Source organism: Balaenoptera musculus, chromosome 3 (genome assembly GCF_009873245.2).
Source record: "Balaenoptera musculus isolate JJ_BM4_2016_0621 chromosome 3, mBalMus1.pri.v3, whole genome shotgun sequence".
Taxonomy (NCBI): domain Eukaryota; kingdom Metazoa; phylum Chordata; class Mammalia; order Artiodactyla; family Balaenopteridae; genus Balaenoptera; species Balaenoptera musculus.
The window spans coordinates 51,562,609-51,586,479 of NC_045787.1; positions in this window are offsets into that span (position 1 = coordinate 51,562,609).

Consider the following 23,871-nt stretch of genomic DNA (forward strand, 5'->3'; position numbering starts at 1 on the left):
AGGAGTGGGAAGAGTGGCTTGGGTTTAATGGTTGGTTTGATGTCCAGCCTTGACTGTCCAGCCTCCTTCTCCCCCAAAGAGGAGACACCTTATGGAAGCCAGCGCTGATCCACGCCATCTCTATCTGCATCCAGAATCTACAGGGTTTGCTGGGATTTCCTGGAAGACAGAGCAGTAAGTAGAAAATGCTGTTAGATGCTTTCTGTTTGGCTTCTTGAGGCCTTGCCAAGGTTTAAGTGGCACCCAGATTTTTCATAAATGAAAAATGGAGATGTCAGCACACCCATGATATGCCATGAACAGGGATTCAGCTTGCAGAAATCCTCCCGAGACCCCCAAAGCAGCAGCTTTTTGCATATTTCTACCTGCAAGGCTGTCAACACAGCAGTTTTGCCAGCTCCAGTTTTACTTGAGAAAGCCGAAGCCCAACCATTTATAAGATTCATCTTTTATGACTAGAACTTTACCAAATTAAATGTTTAATAACTAAAGTAACAAATTATCCGCTTGCCTATGTGTGTGTTGTTCACCCAGTAAATATTTCAATCTCGGGTATTTCCCTCCCTGTTTAGTCACTTCGTTCTTGTTTTTCTTCTTTATGGCAGGCTTGTTTATGTGACAGCTGTTTTACATTGATATAAACATGCACCCCACTCCAACTGAATCAATGTCAGGAGAACAGCAGGAAGCCTATTTCTTCCTGTTACATCCTATCCCTGCTGTAAATACGTGCGCCTGCTAATGACAAGTAACATTGGCAGAGTCCACACCTGGAAGCTAAGAGGTTGTCCACATTCCAGGAAGAGCCCAGGGATGAAGGGGTCTGAATTAAGAACCCCAGTGGACCTGCCATGACAGGGCTTGATCCCACCCACTCCTTGTTTATATTCATAGTGTATTTATGGGGTTACTAAAGAGGGTAAATAAACAGACTGCTGAGAGGCAGAGGAAAGAGTGGGAGAGAAGAAAGATCTGAATTTGCATCAGCAGGCCTGTGTAGCAACACCTCTTAATTGAGCAGGTTGTCTGGGGGGACATCACTACCACTTCTGGATCTTACCTGTTTAAAAAACATATAATATCTGTCAGCTCTGAAGTCTCAGATTTCCAGGTGGTGCTCTGGTTAGCAGATGGTTAACTGCTTAATGAAGTCTGGTCCTCTTTTCATTCATGACAGCTGATTTTAGCCCTTAACCCTGCGATCTCTGCTCTCGTCCTTATGGTCTGAAGGAAGGAAAGAGAGAAAGAAGGGGGAAAAATTTAGATATTTTGTTCAGAAATTCTAATCAGGGGGTCCTGAAGACATGTTCTCATTGGAAAATTAACTTTAAAAAATGTGAGATGTGGTTCCCTCTGGCTCGCAAGAGGGAGGTCAGGGAGGCTCCCCTCTGTGCCACCCCCTTTTCTCCTGGCTGAGGATGCTGGGGGCCAAGTGAGGAACTGGCCCTGGTTCCGCTGCTTCATTAAGGCCTGTATAAAGTAATTCTGGGTTTACCGATGGAAGTGGGCCTCTTCCTATAAACCTCTTTCTAGTAGTTAAAGAAAGGGCAATCTTTCGTGAATAGACCAACCTGGGTTGGCCTTTACCTGGCTGGCAGAATTCATTCTGATAGCGTGCGTGTTTTTATACAAAACCTCTGTGTGCTAAATAAAGGTCAAGGGAACAGTAGGCAGCCTGTTTCATCCCATTATGTCCTTGCCTCATCACAAGCCAGTTCAGCCTCCAGACCTTCCTGACAATACAAGGCTTTGCGGGTGGCTCTGTCTCCCGTTGTTCTATTTATACTCATTGTTCTGAACAGCGTTCAGGATCCTGGTGGAAGCTGGTGTGGGTGAGGCTGTAGCTCAGTTGTGGGGCAGGGACTGACTCAAGCTCTTGGAGGGTCTTGTGCCTCCACAGGCATCCCTGACATGGAAACTGCCCCCTCCCCAAACGAAAATCTGGGAGTGGGGAGGTTAGCAGGGAGATCCAACACAGTATATGGGTTATAAAATAAAACATTCCTAAAAGAATGGAGGCCCCAGAGCAAATCAATGTGTTACCCTCCAAATATTTTACCACGTACAGTCACATTAGAATGAATTAGAAGAGGCACCCTGAAGGCAATGTGCATTGAGCACTTGCTGTGTAGTGGGCATTGTTCATAATATATGGTGTGAATTTTCTCTCGTAGACCTACATACAATGGATTCTCTCATTTAATCCTCGTAATAACCTCTGATGCAGACAGCCTTATTGTCCCTAATTTCACAGATGAGTGAAGGCAGGTTAAGGAACATGCCTGGGGTCACACGGACGGTTTAAGTGGAGAATCAGGGATGCTAATTCAGATGCTATAAATCCAGCCTCTGCACTTAACCGCTGTAAGAAGGAGTCTCAAATGCTAATGAACATATGAATCACCTAGAGATCTTGTGAAGAGCAGAAACTGATCCCATTGGTCTGAGGTGGGGCCTGGGAGTCTGTATTTCTGACAGGCTCCCAGGAGCTGCTGCCACTGGTGGGCTGTTCCAAGCTTGTGGCTGCCCCCGGGGAGGAGGCAAAGGATTTGCCTAGGAGCCCAGGGCTTGGTCTCGCATCTCCGAGAAGCACGCTTCACATGGCACCATCTGCCCCGGCCGCCATCCTCTCCCTGTTAACCCAGGAAGAAGACAGGGGTAGGGATTTCTGGAATTTCCACTGTGACGCTCATTCCTAGGCTGCAGAGAAGGCCTTTGAGTCCCCACCCTCGCACCTGCCTCCTTCCTGTTCTCAGGGCCCCCAGGGGCAGGGTGTGCAGCAGCAAGAACCTGGGAGCCGTGCTGTTCAGAGCTGTGGCTTCACATCCTCCGCCCCTACTCTCGGCTCTGTTCTTATATTCTGAACCCTGTCTTATTGCCACAAGGAGGCCTTTTCGTACATCTCTCATTTGTGCCAGTGGAATGGAAAACAGCCCTGGGCTGGAAGGCAGGAACGTGAGTTCCATCCACAACTTACATCGTGATGCGCTCAGTGACCAGAAGCTAGAAACTTAACCTTCCTAAGCCTTCCTTTTCTCTCTCTCTAAATGGAGCTAATAAAACGAATCCTCGATCTGCAGTTTAGGAATACTCCAAAGATTAAGAAACTTGCATGTAGAAAACAATTTGAGCTCCCTTGGAACTAAGTTCTCATTATGGAAATGTATAAATAATAATATAATTATGGCCAAAGTCTGTAAACACCTTCAATGACATTCAGCCACTCACGAGGCTTAATGACCAGCTCTCCTCTTTGGTTTTAAAAACCTCTCTTCATGACAGCACTTCCCTGAAGTACTCAAAGGAAATGGCCTGCTTGAAATTCACATTCAATTTCACCATCAGTTAAACCCCACTTAAGTGCCAAGACACTGCATTTCCACAGCCCCGACCCAGGCTGGAGCGGCATGTGGCTGGGTTTCTGTGTGGAAACAGTCAAAAATGAGACAACTCCGCCTGACACACTCGGTACAGACATGCAGATGGGCTGCAATGCAACCCGAACTGTTTCTTTGTTTCCTTAAGAACAACCTGTCCATTGGTGAGTTCCAGGCAGGTTCATATTCCCATCGCCAGTTTGTGGGGCTGGATTAGTCGGAACAGTAAGAATTCTCTCGGCAGGTGTCCAGAGCCTGGGATAGACAGCAGGCTCTGAGAACACGTCTGACAGGTGCTTTCAATCCCTTATCCAAAGTGCCACTTCTCACTTCCTCTGCAATATGCAGGGAAGTTGTTCTTGTCTTAGGGCAAGATTGCTTTATTCGGAAAGGGAGAAGTTCACCTGGCGTATTATCTGCCAGGGAATCAAGCAATCACGTCATTGAGATGATGATTTATCTTGTACCTGGGATGTTTTAACAATCATTCGATCCCTTTATTACAAGGTTATGTTTTTGCTTCCCCCGTCTCTTGACAAGCAACATGGAATTCTCCTGCCTTTTCCCATTTGATTTTCATTCGTTCTCCTGCTGCATGCATTACGAAGCTAGGGGTTCGCATTGCTGGTGACAAGGCTGAGGACTCAAATTATTTCTAAGCAGCTGTGGCAGGGCTGCACGAATCCAAGTGCACTCAGAGACCCAGAGGGTTTGTTTTTGTTTATTTTCTGCCACACAAGTTATCTTTCATTTTCATGTAAAGAGATGAAAAGGAGGATGGAGTCCACAGTTCTCCAAATGCCCCTCAATCTAATTCATCGCCCCTCACACGGACCCTCTCCTGAGGCTGGTCACTCTGGTCCACTTCTCTCATTGGTAGTTTGAATTATGCCCCCTCCTCTAGGTCTCCTCTTCTTCCCCTTCTCCCCACTTTCCTCTTGTTTTGTTCTTCCAAGTCCTTACTCTGTCTCTGGGACAGCTTCCCATTTGCCTTGCCACCTTACCTAAAACTCTGGTTTCCAAATTGTTTTCCTCCGGTAAATCTCACCAAGTAAACCTAGATGTAATTCATTCTGTAATCCCAGCGTGACCACGCCAATTTCCCTCTCCCCTTTAGTTTCCAATTAAATCTTTAAATGTCAGAATTGACTGTTAACCTTTCTTGGTAGGTTTGAATCCATAATAGTGTCAGAAGTATGAAAATCTGCCTACAGATGCTGTGGGAACAAAACACGACCCCTCGCATGGTGCCCAAGTATCATCTGTCCTCAGGTTGTGTTCTGATCCTGCCTAGTTGACCAGGGCTGTCTTCTACCCTGTTAACCTCCTTGTTCTCTCCAGGGAGCGAGATAATTAAGGTTCTGGGGGGAACTGGCTTATCCCAAAGTTCAGGATAGCCCAGTTTTTTTTTTTTTTTTAGTGGAACAGTAAGGAGTGCCTTTTATTTAGATTAGTTGTCTCCATTTATTTAATTTTTAATTTAAAAAAAATTTTATTGAAATATAGTTGATTTACAATGTTGTGTTAGTTTCAGGTGTACAGCAAAGTGATTCAGTTATATATATAGGTATATAAAAAAATATATATTCTTTTCTTACATTCTCTTCCCTTATAGGTTATTATAAGATATTGAGTATAGTTCCCTGTGCTATATAGTAGGTCCTTGTTGGTTATCTATTTTATATATAGTGGTATATAAATGTTAATCCCAAACTCTTAATTTATCCCTCCTCCATTTTCCCCTTTGGTAACCATATGTTTTCTATGTCTGTGGGCCTATTTCTGTTTTGTAAATAAGTTCATTTGTATCTTTTTTTTTTTTAGATTCCACATATAAGTGACATGATATAATATTTGTCTTTGTCTGGCTTACTTCACTTAGTATGATAATCTCTAGGTCCATCCATGTTGCAGCAAATGAAGGATAGCCCAATCTTCATGGCAGGCCGGAATCAGACTCTCTTGATGAAGTCTTCTCAAGCTGCTGGCTGCCACATGGGAGTGTGGGTTTCACCACCAGACGGCTCTACTTCTCAATAGCTGTTTGACCTTGAGTTTTATATCCCCATCTGAGAAACAGGAGTGATGATATGTACTACATGGGATGATTATGAGGCTAAAACAAAAAAACTTAAGTAAAATATTTAGTATGGAGGCTGGCATACATTATGAAAATGATCATTAATTCCTTTAGTCATCAAATACCTACAAAACATGGAAACGAATTCCATTTATGCTGTAAAACTACCTTTGTTCATCCTCTCCCCCACACAGTTCTTCATCACTTTATACTGAACTATTTCGATTTTATGCAACTTAACCCCTAGAAGAAAATATCTTTTTCCTCAACAGAATTTTTTTCTGCCAGTGAAGAACCATAATAGTCATCATTATTATGATATGAACAAAAGCTCCCTCATGGATTTTGCAGAGGGCTTCGTCTATGTGGTTTTAGAATGCTCTGTTTTTACACTTAGAACCACAAAGAGTTGACATCAAGCAAACAAAATGGTTCACATTTTCTTCATATTAAGAGACCTTTTCTCACTTACCTAATTCAGTGCATTTGGTAAAATATATTTTCGAGAGAACTTTTCCAACAGTGGAGCCAGCTGCTAGATAGTTTATATTTTTTCCTCATAAGAACATCCAGGATACTATGCTGGTCCCTCATTTGTATGTTGCTTCTGGTAATACGCTTTAGAGACACCATTTCATTTTCATTTTAAGTGCTTCGGATTTTAGGGAATTGAGTTTTGTTTGAATTTGTTTTAGAGATGTTTGTGATGTGTGTGTGTGTGTGTGTGTGTGTGTGTGTGTGTGTTTTACTACCTGCCTGTCTCCCTCCCTTCTTTCTTCCTTTTAATCTATCTTTTTCTAAGACTTTTTTCCCAAACTAATGAATGATACCTATATGCTTTTCAAATAGTAAGATTCAGCACCTATTAAACTCTAGAAAGTTCTTCTCAGTTATTTAAAATAAGCATGCAGAGAGTGTGGTCTAGAGTTATGAGTTCTGTCCAAGCTCTAAATCAGGTGATTCAATGGTCAGTATACTGGCCACTTGCAGGTCAATTGCTCCGTAATCACTAAGCCCCTGATTTGATTTGACTTACCTAGATTGACCATTTTGCCTCAACAACCTAATTTTTCTGCAATATAATATATTATTTATTTTCTATTATTAGTTGTTATTATTATTATTATTATTAGTTATTATTATGACTGTGAAATCAACCAAGTAGAAAAGAAAATTATGAAAGAGGTATACCAGGAAGACAATTTTCAACCTCTCTGTCTAAATTAAAGTTACAGTTAGAACAGTTTTAAACTAAGACTCCGAATGAAATTCCTGGGTTGATCATTTTTTGATTGTTTGTACTGTTTAATTTGGTCAAAATCCCTATCAAATTGATCAGATGCCAATTAGACCAATATATACACATGGCACAGAATTTACACAACAGCTTATTCAAAATAGTCACTACAGCAACTGCATTCACTCATTCATTTACTCATTCATTCGACACAAATGCCTGAGCATCCTTCTGTATTCTCAGTGTTCTGGGAACTGGAGATACAATGAGGAACAGAATAGTCCCTGCCCTCATGGAGTTATAGTCTAGAGGAGAAATAGACATAAGCAAGAAAGCAAGCAATCTACCTAACAGAAGTGCTGTAAAGAAAATGAAAGCAAGAGATTGAAGAACAACAAAGGGGATCATTTAATATTGAGTGTTAAGTGTGAGCCAGGCTGCACAGGTGACATTTGAGCCACCAACTTTAACGATGGTGAACCCACTATGCTCTTCTCCTTCTCTTGGTCTGTCCCCACTCTTCTGGGAGGAAGCCTGGAAATTTTCATTTTTAATCAATTACCCTACAATCCCCAAGAAACTACTCCTAAGCTGGCCCACCACTGTGGTTTCTCAGAGCTTTCAATTCTGTAGGTTTTTACAAATTGTAGAAGATAGTACAGACAAGCAGATTTTTCTGAAAGCCACAGAAAACAGTTTATGATCTCTTCCTTGTTCATTCAAACATATCTTCTCCGATTTTTTCTTTGATTTGTGACTTAAGAGCTCTTTTTATTTTCCCACAAAATAATGGCCACTGTAAACAGAACTTAAGCAAGTACTCTGGCAAAAGTCCATCTCAGGATACAGAGATGAAACAGTTGTACCACAAAGTGTCTCTTCCCTTCTGAATTCCACTTCTCAAATAGCATTTTAGTCAAAACCCCCAAACCTTGCTCCAAAAAAGCAAATGCCTTTGAAGTTCTTGTAGTTCCAACCATGAAATGTGTCTAATGTGAGTTTTTGGTTTCATTTCAAAGATTTTTTTCTCCCTTACTGATTTCATCTAACTAAAGTATCTGAAGCAGTTGGGATTTTTTCCCACATTTTGTTTAGTTGAACTAAAGATGCTAATTGAATTTAGGAGTTCGTCCAAGAGGAGATCATGGGTGCATGAATGCATCATTGCCTGTGCATATGGATTCAACACATCTGAAAGAGCAAGACTCAACTCTGGGTTTAGGGAGGCTGATTTCCCCCAAGGCCTAGGTCATTTTCCAGAAATAATATTAACAACTAACATTTTTTAGTGCTCTCCACATGGCAGGCATTGTTCTAAAAACTTTTTAAAACTCATTTTTCACAGCTCTGTGATTATCCTCATTCTATAGATAAGGAAATAGAGACAGAGAAGTTTGTGTCTAGCTGACTATTCTAAGATCGCACAGCTAGAATATGGCTGAACCAGAAATAAACCTCAGGCAGACTGGATCTGAAGCCCACTCTCTTAACCTCTACCTTATGCTGCACCTCAGTAGCAATCAATGAGGGTCTTGGGAGGTGCACACTCAGCCACATGCACCAGTGTGACCTCACAGGTGGTTTATGTGCCAGCATTCCTCCTGATTGATTGAAGGTCCATTCTGATTGGTGGGTACCCGTGCTATATTGATTGTTAAAATTTTTGATTCTATGATGGCTTTAATCCATTTCCTTCATTCTCCATATAAGAAGGAGAGAAAATTTTTACTACATGGTATCCAATCAAAGCATCTTGAGATATTGCCAAAATGGTTGATTTCCATGAAATTGTTTTATCTGGTCCTACTGATCACCCCTTCTGGTCTTCTGTGTGGCTTCATTTCCTCTCTCTTTCTCTGTCTAGACATACATACATATTATATATATATATATATATATACACATCTATATCTCTACCTACCTATCAATCTACTGAGAGAGAGAATGTGTAATATATTGATGCTCCCCAAGGGTCCAAGCTCAATCTACTTTTCTTCTGAAAGAATACATTCAAATACATTCTCCTGGCTAACTTTCAACTGACAATCGCTTCATTTACCACTGACACATCAATGCTCTACATCTATTTCTGGGCTCCTCTTCTCTCCCAAGATACTGAACTTTATTTCAAAGCTGTCTATTGCCTCAATGGCTCAAGCTCAACATATCCAAAAATAAAACCTGTTATCTTCCCCTAAAACCTATTCTTCTCCTATATTCTTCTTCCATAAACCCCATCTTGGTTAGTGCTAATGTTATCAACCTGGCATCCCAACCACTATGACTCCTGGCTCCCTTGCTCACATTCAATTAATTAATTGTCAAGCCCTGTTGATTTGATTGCTGAAATCTCTGAAATGAGACTACTTCTCTCCACTCTGACTTTAATACAGACTTCCTTATCTCTCTCCTGGATATTTTTCTTTAATGCTGAATTGAAGTATAATATGCACACAGAAAAGTACATCCTTAGTGTACAACTGACCACATCCACATGGCCCACGCTCATGTCAAGAAGCTCAGTATCCCTTGGAGTCTTGTCTCCTCCATGACGGGGTCTGCAATTCCACTGCTGATATGTAATGGCTTTAAGGCTCTGATATGTATCAAAACTCAAATATCCACAGTGGTGCAGCATTTTAAGTCATTGTCACGTATCGCTAAATGTGTGTGAGCTATTGAAGAACACAATTTGGTAAATGGGAGGGAGGGCACGGGCTACTGGGCAGTTGAGAGATAAAAATTGTCTCCACCAAGGGGTGGAAAGTTCTGAGAGACATGGCTGGGGAAGCCGACCTTGACTGCCAAAGACAAACTGCCTATTTGATAGTTAATCAAAGGACAGGCTGTTATGGTAACTAAATAGAGTAACGTGACCCTCTTGCCCGCAGTGTTCCATTCCCCATATTCAGTTATTTGTTGCAAATAATGGAACAAAAGTCAGGATGAAACTCATGAAGCCTTCAAAGTCAGAGTAGGTGAGCCCAAAGGATTGAAAATTCACTTATGTGAATTTACCTAATTTGTTATATTACATTCACTCTCAGCCTCATAATAAATCAAAGTAGAATTCTCTGAACTGAAATTTTTTTGAGGAGAGGTCTTGAACAGCACATTCCTTACCCCTAATTAGGTCCACAGGAAAAAACCTCTTGGAGCAAGCCTTCTGTAAGGTCCTCTTTTCTCTTCTAGAAGGCCTCTTTCTCTAACTTTAGGATTGCAATTTGCATCTTCTGCTAGATTTCTGCTTTTGGCCACTACTGCCACAGTTCCACCTATTTAAATAGCTATTTGTTTAGAAAAATTCTCTCTAGCTTTCTTTATAGCCATTAGAAGAACATTCAGATTTATTTTTGATGACTAAAAAATAGATTAATATTATGGGTCAAAAATTGTTTCAAAAGTCTTCCCCTAGGCTGTCTTTCATGCAGAGAACAATTATTACATGTCATGGAGGTAGAGTTATGTATGGGCATAATAATTTTTAAGCCCAGTTGAACAGTGAGAAGTTTTCTGATGCAACTGAATGGCTCCCAACTCTATCAGACACTATTCAGTTGCCCCTGAAGATATCAACAAGCAACTCAATTGCACTTCATTTCTTCAGAAACAATTGGATTGCTCCAGAGTAACTCAAATGACTCTCACCTTCCTGGGCAGAGCTCAACTGTATAAAAAAAAGGAAAGACATGTGGTTAAAGGAATACTCAGTGGATGTCAGCTAAGAATTCACCAGATGCCTTTCTGCACTGGAAAAGTTGTTGGGCTGGAACAAGGGAAGGAAACACGGAGGGTACAGTAACGCATATGTACCACACATTTATTCTTTCAGTGAACAGTCTACACTGTGCCAGGCACTGTGCTAGGTGCTCAGGCTATAGAGACTGGGTAGAAAGATCATTCTTGACCATATTAGTCATTTACCTCCCCAACTCAATTCTTTTTCTCGTTATAGTCTCTGACTTTGGGGGTGAGGAATCCACCCTGTCTGCTGGATCTATGTAGTCTTGGGGGGCTTTCCCCCCAAGATTCAGGGTCAACATATGATCATGGTTTAAGCCAATTACTATATCATATTCCCGTGACTACAATGATTGAGTCAAGAGATGCATATGGCTTAACCTGGTCCAGGCAGAGTGAACCTCAGACTTGTAAGAGAACTTTCTGAAAATTCTTGCTCTTTTGCCCACCTGAGAGGTTTTAGCTACTATATGCATTTAATTACAACACAGAGAGAGCTCAAGCTGTCAGGGGTTCATCACGGAGTCTGAGCATTAAGCCAGTATAGCAGGAGGCTCAACCACGGGATGGCGAAAAATAGTTATCCAATGCAATGAATTATTTTAGCCCTGAATCTAATTGTACCTGAATCCAGCCCTATACCCCCATACCCTGTAGCCCCATATCCAATTTTTCAGTAACAGATGAGGATGAAATGCTCAGTGGGTCTACAAGGAAAAAAGCCTGAGCTGACTGTGTCTTCGATCTGAATCAGCTCAAGATCAAGAAAATTGATATAGGTTTTCATTAGGAAATAGTGAAAGAGGCAGATGCTGGGGTAGCACGTGGAGAAAGGAAGAACTAAGAGACAGAAAACAAAATAATGGGAGGGATGTTCTTGGGGAGCTTGGGGAATGGGTTTTATTATCTGAGAGTCACCTTATTTGAAAGTCAACTTTCTCTAAACTTTCAAAAGAGCAATATATGTATATACTTCAGTTAATATTTTCAAAAAACGAGTAGTAATACATTTACACAATGTTGATGATGTATGTTACACTCCAGGCTGAATTTCATGGATCCCATATGTCCATGTTTAAATTTCAGGCTTAATTCCACAGCAGGACATTTAAAAATCCATTTTACAATGTAAAGTAATAATAAGAATATCATTTGAAAACTGCCATGGAATAATTGGGTTAAATTGTAATGGTTCACCATGTATTTTTATGGCTCTAATTCTTCTCTGTGACATCATGGTGAAAATCTGATTCAATTATGGTGGATAATCTGTTGGGAAGAAGTGCCAATGATGTTTTTAAAAGGAGCTGTGGATACTTTGATTTCAAAGTAATTAATTCCAAGGGGAACCTTTCTGAGATGAAATAGTGAGGTGATTTGGTCATGAGAGCTTTCACAGTCATGAAGAAAAAAGTAAGCACCATTCTTTTATTAAATTGACATTGCATCAAGAAAAAGAGCTAAAAATGATTGATTGCAAATATAATGTAGGGGATAGAAGCATCTGGTTCAGGCATAAGTAACAAAGGCTTTTCAACATATGGCACTAATTTGAGTTTATGCCTATGTCATCTCACCTTTTCAAACGACGATGCCTTTCTCAAGGTGGGCTGTTCTGTGTATCAGTGTGGAGCAGGATAGCACAGGGGAGAATGAGTATCCTCCTGGCCTGTTTCTGTTAGAAAAGGTGTTCAGTACGAATACAGGGACTTGAGGCAAGTGTATGTTTCTGGCTCCAATTCATCCATAATCACAGCTGCAAACCCAAGAATGGGGTGGCATTAAGTCTAGGGGCCTTGATTAGAAATCAGACACAAAGTGTTGAACACAGAGCACTTCAAAGGTTTAACTGAGGCTTATTGTCCTCATTTCTAAGGCAAAACCAAATCTAGCTTTGACAAATTAGAGGAAGATGGGATTAAAAAAAAATTTTTTTTTATTGAAGTATAGTTGATTTACAATATTGTGTTAATTTCAGGTGTACAGCAAAGTGATTTGGTTATACATATATATGTATATGTCTGTATTCTTTTAAAAATCCTTTCCCATTATAGTTTATTACAATATACTGAATATAGTTCTCTGTGCTATACAGTAAATCCTTGTTGTTTATCTATTTTATATATAGTAGTGTGCATCTGTTAACCCCATATTCCCAATTTATCCCTTACACCCTCCCCTTTGGTAAATATAAGTTTGTTTTTTAGGTCTGTGAGTCTGTTTCTGTTTTGTAAATAAGTTCATTTGAACTATTTTTTAGATTCCACATATAAGTGATATCATAATATTTGTCTTTCTCTATCTGACTTACTTCACTTAGTATGATAATCTCTAGGTACATCCATTTTGCTGCAAATGGCATAATTTCATTCTTTTTTATGGCCAAGTAGTATTCCATTGTGTGTATGTATGTGTGTGTGTGTGTATATATATATATATATATATATATATATATATATATATATATACACACATATACACCACATCTTCTTTAGCCATTCATTTGTCGATGGACATTTTGGTTGCTTCCACGTTTGCCTATTGTAAATAGAGCTGCTATGAACATTGGGGTTCATGTGTCCTTTCGAATTAGAGTTTTCGTCTTTTCTGGATATATGCCCAGGAGTGGGATTGCAGGATCAAGGTAGCTCTATTTTTAGTTTTTTGAAGAACCTCCATACCATACCTCCACCATTCTCCACAGTGGCTGCACCAATTTACATTCCCATCAACAGCGTAGGAGGGTTTCCTTTTCTCCACACCCTCTCCAGCATTTATTATTTATAGACGTTTTGATGATGGCCATTCTGAGCAGTGTGAAGTGATACCTCATTGTGGTTTTGATTTCATTTCTCTAGTAATTAGCGATGTTGAGTACCTTTTCATGTGCCAGTTGGCCATCTGTATGTAAGAAGATGGGATATTTTTTTTACGCCTGTGTCTCCATACCAAAAGGAGTTTGAATCCGTTTAGCTTTAAGGAAACCACAGAGGACTGAGCAGCTCCTTCAAAGTTGGTGGCATCAAATGAAACTTCCTTTCACTGGTGACTCGTAAAGAAGAGGGCAGCAGCATCTCTTCTTCCTGACACTTTGGTGGTACACTGGTCACTAGGCATTCTTAACCCAAGGCAGCCCTGCAAGCACCAGGCCTTGGGCTCCTGCACTCTGCTCTTAAGAGCTCACAGAATAAGAAACCAGGAGAAGTACATTTGCAGAAAATATCGATATCCAGTATACCTGAGATAATAAAGGATAACATTTCCTTTGGATTTAACCCTTAAGAAAAATGTCTCCTCTCTCTTCCAGGAAATGCCACATTTCAATCTGCCTTCTCTTGGTTTTCTGAGGAAAGGGCTCTAACCCCTGGCACCATCCCAAGTGCTTCCCCGCTCAGCTTGACCCTGACTCAAGGCAGCTCAGTTACTCAGCCCACGGCCAGCTTTGGCCATGACCTTGCGCTTAATTTCAGGTTACCATCCTTGAGAATAAAAAGTCCTGTTCTTGTGGCAGCCATTCTGTCTTCTCCTGGGAGAAACTGTTCAACTTTTCATGACCCTTTCTCATAAATCTGATTTTTAAATTGAATTTTTCTTAAAGCAGTAAAAAAGTAGTTGCTCTCTGACCTGACTGGCTTCCTGCCACTCTCTAGCCAGCCGCCTGCCTCTCCATGGAGTGGAAGTCTGACACCAGGTCACAAGTGTCTAGGGCTAAACATGAAGTTTTACTAAGTCTAAACTATTTTATATAGCTCACTTCTAACTTTTAAAATGAATATTTGTTTTTTCATTTTTGGTTTCATCACTGACACATCTGAATTTTTCTGACAATAAAACTGTAAGTCATCACTCTGTTGGGACAAGAACCTCTACTTCGTGTTCTGATCTAAGGCAGTCAGCAGTTGATTTAATAGACTTTTTCTCCCTCAGAAATGGCTTAAGTAAGTTGGTGTTTCAAGATTATGTAGATAAAGCATATAGTTCCTCCACTTTTATAATCCTTGAAAAACCTCATTTTGATGCCTCATAAATTTTAAAATACAGATTTCAGCTCAGACTTTCTAATTATGATGTTCATCCCATATTCTAAATTTATTGTCCAAAGATTTATAATCTCCATGAAAATCCAACTGAATAGTAGATGAAAATATGTTTTGGATCCATAATAGTTCCCCGCTTCAGGGAATACAAACAACAAATTGAAATACAAACAAACAACACCTTTGTACCCAATTAACTTTTTCCTGTAAGTGTGATGGTAACTGAAACACTTTGATTCCTACAGGAAAGTGCCATTTTCAGAAAGCTACACCTAATAGGGTGAGAAGGATGGGAGATAATTTAGAGGACAGAAGATCCATTAAGGAGTATCTGTTGGAAACTCTTCTTTTTTTTTCCCATCTTTATTGGAGTATAACTGCTTTACAATGTTGGGTTAGTTTCTGCTGTACAGCAAAGTGTATCAGCTATATGTATACATATATCCCCATATGCCCTCCCTCTTGAGCCTCCCTCCCACCTTCCCTATCCCACCTCTCTAGGTCGTCACAAAGCGTTGAGCTGATCTGCCTGTGCTATGCAGCAGCTTCCTTGGAAACTCTTGTGTGACTAGTTTTACTCTGGAAACTGAATTATATCTACCTAAATTGCAAAAGTAGTTATTTGCACACATTTCTGGCAAAACTTTGGAAATGCCAAATTACAGCAGTAAGAACTTTCAGACTGTAGGCTGAAAACAGGATCAAATGTACTGGTAAACATCCAGCCACTTGTGGTCTCTGTGGCAGCAAAGGCTCTGGAGAAATCTGTGGGGAGGAAAGAGGTGAAAGGCTCTGGGCACTTAGTGCTTTCTGGGAAGGATTTCGTGGCTCTGCACAGGAGCTTAGAAAGCCAGAAGCAACTGTCAGCTTGGGCAGGGTGGAAAGTACATGACATACCCTCAGTTAGAGTCTCCTTCATTATTATGCTTCATCTTGGTGGGTGCTAAGTCTTTAATAAACCTAATGGAAGGAAGTCTTTGAAAAATAAATCTCAATGTTTTAACAGGAATTTTAAGGGTTATCCATACCAATGATGGTTATTCATTCATGTAGTATTTTGAGGACTTTACATATTTACTAGGAGATAGAGAAAATGCCCTTGCTTTTGCAAGCTGTTTAATACTTTTTCCTGTTCTTCTCCTTATTATTTTGAAAACGAGGCATTGAGCCAGAAGTTAGATAATGTGAACAGTACCTAGGCATAGTTTGTATACAGACAGCTGGAAAATATAGGTAATCAAATTAAAACATGACTTCTGTCAATACTCAATAACAGATGAACCTCATGGGAAACTTCTCTGTTTGTTCCTTTCTAAATGAACCTTTTGCTTTTCTGCCCCTTTTCACACTCTTCCCAGATCGTCCTTTCTCCCCTCTATTTACCTATTATTATTATTACATGATATTATTACAGCACAAAACACAAGCCTTTAAGGGACCAGACGTGATCTCCACCCCTCACCTCTGTAGACTTAATTTCTGTGCCAGCATTTGACAGTTATCCTTCAATGGCTTGCATTCAAATTAGCATGACACATGTCCTGATTTGACTGGGAAGTCCAGATTAACCTCTTTTCCTGGCATCCTTTCCTATTTAGCATTTGCCTCAGATTTTGGGGTTTTGTTTTAAACAAAGCCTTATTATTAATAATGACATTACAATAACCAGGATGGACCTCCACTGTGCACTTCTGTCTTCCACCAAGGTTGCATCTAGGAGTGTGTGAGGCACACGTACAGAGTTCTCACTTTAACACGTAGTTAAATTAAAGATGACCAGCAGTAGCTTCTTTTCCTAACCTTTTTAAAATACAGTGTCAGCTAACGTTTCCCTTTCAAGGACAGCAAGCAGGACACTCAGTGATGAAAACAAGTGCTTGCAGACGCAAGCAGTGAAGGCCAGCTTGCTCGTGCCAGCCTACAGTGGTGGGGGAAGTGATTGACACTGTCGCTCCAGCTGGACACTGGTCATTCAGCCAGATATGCCAGGACCTCTAGGGGCAAGAAGCAAGGTCTCCAGGCCACTTGGCATGAGGGTCAGTGGGAAATTGGGGAAATTATAGGTCATACCATGGAATATGTCCAGAAAACAAAAGCTGAACAATCCTGCCATAGTGCATACAGAGAAGACTGTTGGAATGCTTTTGTTGCAACAGTTCTCTCATTTATCATATGGTGCAAACCAACATTGATTTATTTTGTTGCTTGGCAGCACTTTTTATTTTACAAAAAGAAAGCCTGTCGTCAGCATGAGCTTTATTATTATGAATGAGATTAAATCCACATAACATAAAATTCACCATTTCAACCAGTATGAAGTGTCCAATTCAGAGGTTTTAGGTATGTTCACAATGCTGCGCAACTATAACCACTGTCTAATTCCAGAACTTTTCCATCATGTCTCCAAGAAACCCTGTACCTGTTAGCAGTCACTCCCAACTTCCCTCTCTTTCTATTCTCTGCAACCATCAGTCTACTTTCCGTCCCCAGGGATTTGCCTATTATTGATATTTTAAATAAATGGAGTCACAGAATATGAAGCCCTTTGTGTCTGGCTTCTTTTACTTAGCACAGTGTTTTCTAGGTTCATCCATGTTGTAGCATATATCAGTACTTCATTCCTTTTTATTTTTGAATTATATTCTATTGTGTAGATAAATATACCACATTTTGTTTTGCATTCATTTAATGAACATTTGTAGTGTTTCCAGTTTTTGGCTACTATGAATAATGTAGCTAAGAACATCTGTGTACAAGTATTTATGTGGACATAAGTTTTCCATTTTCTTGGATATATACCTGAGAGTGGAACTGTTGGATAATATGGTAATTTTTTGAGAAACTGCCAAACTGTTTTCCAAAATAGCTACACCATTTTACACTCCCATCAGGAAAGTATGAGAGTTCCAACTTCTCTACATCCTAATAAACACTTGTTATTATCTGTTATTTGATTACAGCCATCCTAGTAGGTGTGAGTTGGTATCTTATTTTGGCTTTGATTTGCGTTTACCTAATGACCGATGATGTTGAGCATCTTCTCTTATGCATATTGGCCATTTACAAATCTTCTTTGGAGAAATGTGTGTTCAGATCCCTTGCACATTTTTCAGTCGTGTGGTTTGTCTTTTTATTATTGAGTTGTAAGTGTTCATTATGTGTCTGAATATTAGCCCAATAACAGATACATGATTTACAAATATTTTCTCCCATTGTGTGGACTGTCTTTGCACTCTCTTGGTAGTGTCCTTTGATGTACAAATGCTTTCAATTTTGATGAAGTCTAGTTTTATCTATTTTTTCTTTTGTTGCTTGTGACTTTGGAGTCTTATTTAAGAAACAATTGCCTAACCTAAGGTTGTGAAGACTTAAACCTGTATTTCCTTCTAAGCACTTTTAGTTTTACATTTAGACCTTTTACCCATTTTGCCTTCATTTTTATATATGGTGTGAGATAAGGATCCATCTTCATTCTTTTGCATGTGGATATCCAGTTGTCACAGCACCATTTGTTGAAAAGACTATTCTTTCCCCAATGAATGGTCTTGGCATCTGCTTTGAAAAGCAGTTGACCACAGTTATATGAGTTTATTGCTGGACTCTCAGTTCTATTCCATTGTTCTATATGTCTATCATTATGCCAGTACCACACTATTTTGATTACTCTACCTTTGTAATAAGTTTTGAAATCAGGAAGTGTGTGTCTTCCAGCTTTGTTTTTCTTGTCATAATTGTTTTAGCTGTTCAAGGTCCCTGAATAGCCCTAGCTTAGTGATCAGCTAATGATTGGATAGGGATTTCCTTCAATGCCTAGAACCAAACAAACTCCCAGTCTTTGCAGAGGGGCTTCTGTGTGTATTGACATGCCTTCAGCACTCGGCCAGGGGGCTGACCACCCTACATTAACCTTCACTTCCTGCTTCTTCAGAGCCTCAAAGTCATCCAGAGGTGAGAGTGTAGGGCTTTTTCAGGTCTTTCCTGAGGATGAACACAACTAAACATGACCTTGAACCTGGACACGTGTGTCTTTCTAAGTTTCCCACTCTGAGATTTTCCTCCCAAGCTTTTTGGTTCATCTGCTGTTTGCTCCAACTGTTGTTCATTTCACTGGGTAGCAGGGACTGAAACATTTGCCTATAAATGTTTTCAACAAAAATTCTGTGTCCCATTATCAGGTTTAGCACTCTTTAGTTGAGAGTGCTAGTCAGGTGAGATAAAGACAAGCCTTTTTTTTTTTCTTTCATATTTGGAAATTTTTTTTTAACATCTTTTTGGAGTATAATTGCTTTACAACGGTCTGTTAGTTTCTGCTTTATAACAAAGTGAATCAGCTATACATATACATATATCCCCATATCTCTTCCCTCTTGCGTCTCCATCCCACCCTCCCTAACCCACCCCTCCAGGTGGTCACAAAGCATCAAGGTGATATCCCTGTGCTATACGGCTGCTTCCCACTAGCTATCTTTTTTACATTTGGTAGTGTATATAAGTCCATGCCACTCTCTCACTTCGTCCCAGCTTACCCTACCCCCTCCCTGTGTCCTCAAGTCCATTCTCTATGCCTGCATCTTTATACCTGTCCTGCCCCTATGTTCTTCAGATCCTTTTTTTTTTGTTAGATTCCATATGTATATGTTAGCATATGGTATTTATTTTTCTCTTTCTGACTTACTGCACTCTGTATGACAGACTGTATGTCCAACCACCTCACTACAAATAACTCAATTTTGTTTCTTTTTATGGCTGAGTAATATTCCATTGTATATATGTGCTACATCTTCTTTATCCATTCATCAGTTGATGGACACTTAGGTTGCTTCCATGTCCTGGCTATTGTAAATAGAGCTGCAATGAACATTGTGGTACATGACTCATTTTGAAATATGGTTTTCTCAGGGTATATGCCCAGGAGTGGGATTGCTGGGTCATATGATAGTTCTATTTTTAGTTTTTTAAGGAACCTCCATACTGTTCTCCGAAGTGGCTGTATCAATGTACATTCCCACCAACAGTGCAAGAGGGTTCCCTTTTCTCCACACCCTCTCCAGCATTTATTGTTTGTAGACTTTTTGATGATGGCCATTCTGACCGGTGTGAGGTGATACCTCATTGTAGTTTTGATTTGCATTTCTCTAATGATTAGTGATGTTGAGCATCCTTTCATGTGTTTGTTAGCAATCTGTATATGTTCTTTGGAGAAATGTCTATTTAGGTCTTCTGCCCATTTTTGGATTGGGTTGTTTGTTTTTTTGATATTGAGCTGAATGAGCTGCTTGTAAATTTTGGAGATTAATCCTTTGTCAGTTGCTTCATCTGCAAATATTTTCTCCCATTCTGAGGGTTGTCTTGTTGTCTTGTTTATGGTTGCCTTTGCTGTGCAAAAGCGTTTAAGTTTCATTAGGTCCCATGTGTTTATTTATGTTTTTATTTCCATTTCTCTAGGAGGTGGGTCAAAAAAGATCTTGCTGTGATTTATGTCATAGATTGTTATGCCTATGTTTTCCTCTAAGAGTTTTATAGTGGCTGGCCTTACATTTAGGTCTTTATCTGTTTTGAGTTTATTTTTGTGTATGGTGTTAGGGAGTGTGCTAATTTCATTCTTTTACATGTAGCTGTCCAGTTTTCCCAGCACCACTTATGGAAGAGACTGTCTTTTCTCCACTGTATAGTCTTGCCTCCTTTATCAAAGATAAGGTGACCATATGTGCGTGGGTTTATCTCTGGGCTTTCTATCCTGTTCCATTGATCTATATTTCTGTTTTTGTGCCAGTACCATACTGTCTTGATTACTATAGCTTTGTAGTATAGTCTGAAGTCCAGGAGCCTGATTCCTCCAGCTCTGTTTTTCTTTCTCAAGATTGCTTTGGCTATTCGGGGTCTTTTGAGTTTCCATATAAGATGTGAAATTTTTTGTTCTAGTTCTGTGAAAAATGCCATTGGTAGTTACATACGAATTTCATTGAATCTGTAGATTGCTTTGGGTAGTATAGTCATTTTCACAATGTTGAGTCTTCCAATCCAAGAACATGGTATGTCTCTCCATCTGTTTGTATCATCTTTATTTTCTTTCATCAGTGTCTTATAATTTTCTGCATACAGGTCTTTTGTCTCCTTAAGTAGGTTTATTCCTAGGTATTTTATTCTTTTTGTTGCAATAGGAAGTAGGAGTGTTTCCTTAATTTCTCTTTCAGATTTTTCATCATTAGTGTATAGGAATGCAAGAGATTTCTGTGCATTAGTTTTGTATCCTGCTACTTTACCAAATTCATTGATTAGCTCTAGTAGTTTTCTGGAAACATCTTTAGGAATCTCTATGTATAGTATCATGTCATCTGCAAACAGTGACAGCTTTACTCCTTCTTTAATTATTTGGATCCTTTTATTTCTTTTTCTTCTCTGATTGCTGTAGATAAAACTTCCAAAACTATGTTGAATAATAGTGGTGAGCATGGACAACCTTGTCTTGTTCCTGATCTTAGTAGAAATGGTTTCAGTTTTTCACCATTGAGAATGATGTTTGCTGTGGGTTTGTCATATATGGCCTTTATTATGTTGAGGTAAGTTCCCTCTATGCCTACTTTCTGGAGGGTTTTTATCATAAATGGGTGTTGAATTTTGTTGAAAGCTTTTTCTGCATCTGTTGAGATGATCACATGGTTTTTCTTCTTCAATTTGTTAATATGGTTTATCACATTGATTGATTTGTGTATTGCAGAATCCTTGCATTCCTGGGATAAACCCCACTTGATCATGGTGTATGATCCTTTTAATGTGCTGTTGGATTCTGTTTGCTAGTATTTTGTTGAGGATTTTTGCATCTATGTTCATCGGTGATATTGGCCTGTAGTTTTCTTTCTTTGTGACATCTTTGTCTGGTTTTGGTATCAGGGTGATGCTGGCCTCTTTTACTGAGTTTGGGAGTGTTCCTCCCTCTGCTATATTTTGGAAGAGTTTGAGAAAGATAGGTGTTAGCTCTTTTCTAAATGTTTGATAGAATTCGCCTGTGAAGCCATCTGGTCCTGGGCTTTGTTTGTTGGAAGATTTTTAATCACAGTCTCAATTTCAGTGTCTGTGATTGATCTGTTTATATTTTCTGTTTCTTCCTGGTTTAGTCTTGGAAGCTTGTGCTTTTCTAAGAATTTGTCCATTTCTTCCAGGTTGTCCATTTTATTGGCATATAATTGCTTGTAGTAATCTCTCATGATCCTTTGTATTTCTGCAGTGTCAGTTGTTACTTCTCCTTTTTCATATATAATTCTATTGATTTGAGTCTTCTCCCTTTTTTTTTTTTGATGAGTCTGGCTAATGGTTTATCAATTTTGTTTATCTTCTCAAAGAACCAGCTTTTAGTTTTATTGATCTCTGCTATTATTTCCTTCATTTCTTTTTCATTTATTTCTGATCTGATCTTTATGCTTCCTTTCCTTCTGCCAACTCTGGGGGGTTTTTTGTTCTTCTTTCTCTAATTGCTTTAGTTGTAAGTTTAGGTTGTTTATTTGAGATGTTTCTTGTTTCTTGAAGTAGGATTGTGTTGCTATAAACTTCCCTCTTAGAGCTGCTTTTCCTGCATTCCATGGGTTTTGGGTCGTCGTGTTTTCTTTGTCATTTGTTTCTAGGTATTTTTTGATTTCCTCTTTGATTTCTTCAGTGACCTCTTGGTTATTTAGTAGTGTATTGTTTAGCCTCCATGTGTTTGTATTTTTTACAGATTTCTTTCCTGTAATTGATATCTAGTCTCATAGCATTGTGGTCAGAAAAGATACTTGAAACGGTTTCAATTTTCTTAAGTTTACCAAGGCTGGATTTGTGACCCAAGATATGATGTATACTGGAGAATGTTCCATGAGCACTTGAGAAGAAAGTGTATTCTGTTGTTTTTGGATGGAATGTCCTATAAATATCAATTGAGTCCATCTTGTTTAATGTGTCATTTAAAGCTTGAGTTTCCTTATTTATTTTCATTTTCGATGACTGGTCCATTGGTGAAAATGGGGTGTTAAAGTCCCCTACTATGATTGTGTTACTGTCGATTTCCCCCTTTATGGTTGTTAGCATTTGCCTTATGTGTTGAGGTTCTCCTATGTTGGGTGCATAAATATTTACAATTGTTATATCTTCTTGGATTGATCCCTTGATCATTATGTAGTGTCCTTCTTTGTCGCTTGTAATAGTCTTTATTTTAAAGTCTCTTTTGTGTGATATGAGAATTGCTACTCCAGCTTTGTTTTGTTTTCCATTTGCATGGAATATCTTTTTCCATTCCCTTACTTTCAGTCTGTATGTGTCCCTAGGTGTGAAGTGGGTCTCTTTTAGACAGCATATATACATGTCTGTTTTTGTATCCATTCAGCCAGTCTATGTCTTTTGGTGGGAGCATTTAATTCACTTACATTTAAGGTAATTATCAATATGTATGTTCCTATTCCCATTTTCTTAAATGTTTTGGGTTTGTTATTGTAGGTCTTTTCCTTCTCTTGTGTTTCCTGCCTAGAGAAATTCCTTTAGCATTTGTTGTAAAGCTGGTTTGGTGGTGCTGAATTCTCTTAGATTTTGCTTGTCTGTAAAGCTTTTAATTTCTCTGTGAAATCTGAATGAGATCCTTGCTGGGTAGAGTAATCTCGGTTGTAGGTTTTTCCCGTTCATCACTTTAAATATGTCTTGCCACTCCCTTCTTGCTTGCAGAGTTTCTGCTGAAAGATCAGCTGTTCACCTTATGGGGATTCCCTTGTATGTTATTTGTTGTTTTTCCCTTGCTGCTTTTAATATTTTTTCTTTGTATTTAATTTTTGATAGTTTGATTAATATGTGTCTTGGCATGTTTCTCCTTGGATTTATCCTGTATGGGACTTTCTGTGCTTCCTGGACTTGATTGACTATTTCTTTTCCCATATTAGGGAAGTTTTCAACTTTAATCTCTTCAGATATTTTCTCAGTCCCTTTCTTTTTCTCTTCTTCTTCTGGGACCCCTATAATTTGAATGTTGGTGCATTTAATGTTGTCCCAGAGCTCTCTAAGACTGTCCTTAATTCTTTTCATTCTTTTTTCTTTATTCTGCTCTGTGGTAGTTATTTCCACTATTTTATCTTCCAGGTCACTTATCCATTCTTCTGCATCAGTTATTCTGCTATTGATCCCTTCTAGAGAATTTTTAATTTCATTTATTTTGTTGTTCATCATTGTTTGTTTGCTGTTTAGTTTTTCTAGGTCCTTATTAAACCTTTCTTGTATTTTCTCCATTCTATTTCCAAGATTTTAGATCATCTTTACTATCCTTACTCTGAATTCTTTTTCAGGTAGACTGCCTATTTCCTCTTCATTTGTTTGGTCTGGTAGGTTTTAACCTTGCTCCTTCATCTGGAGCATCTGCGTATTTCTCTGTCTTCTCATTTTGCTTAG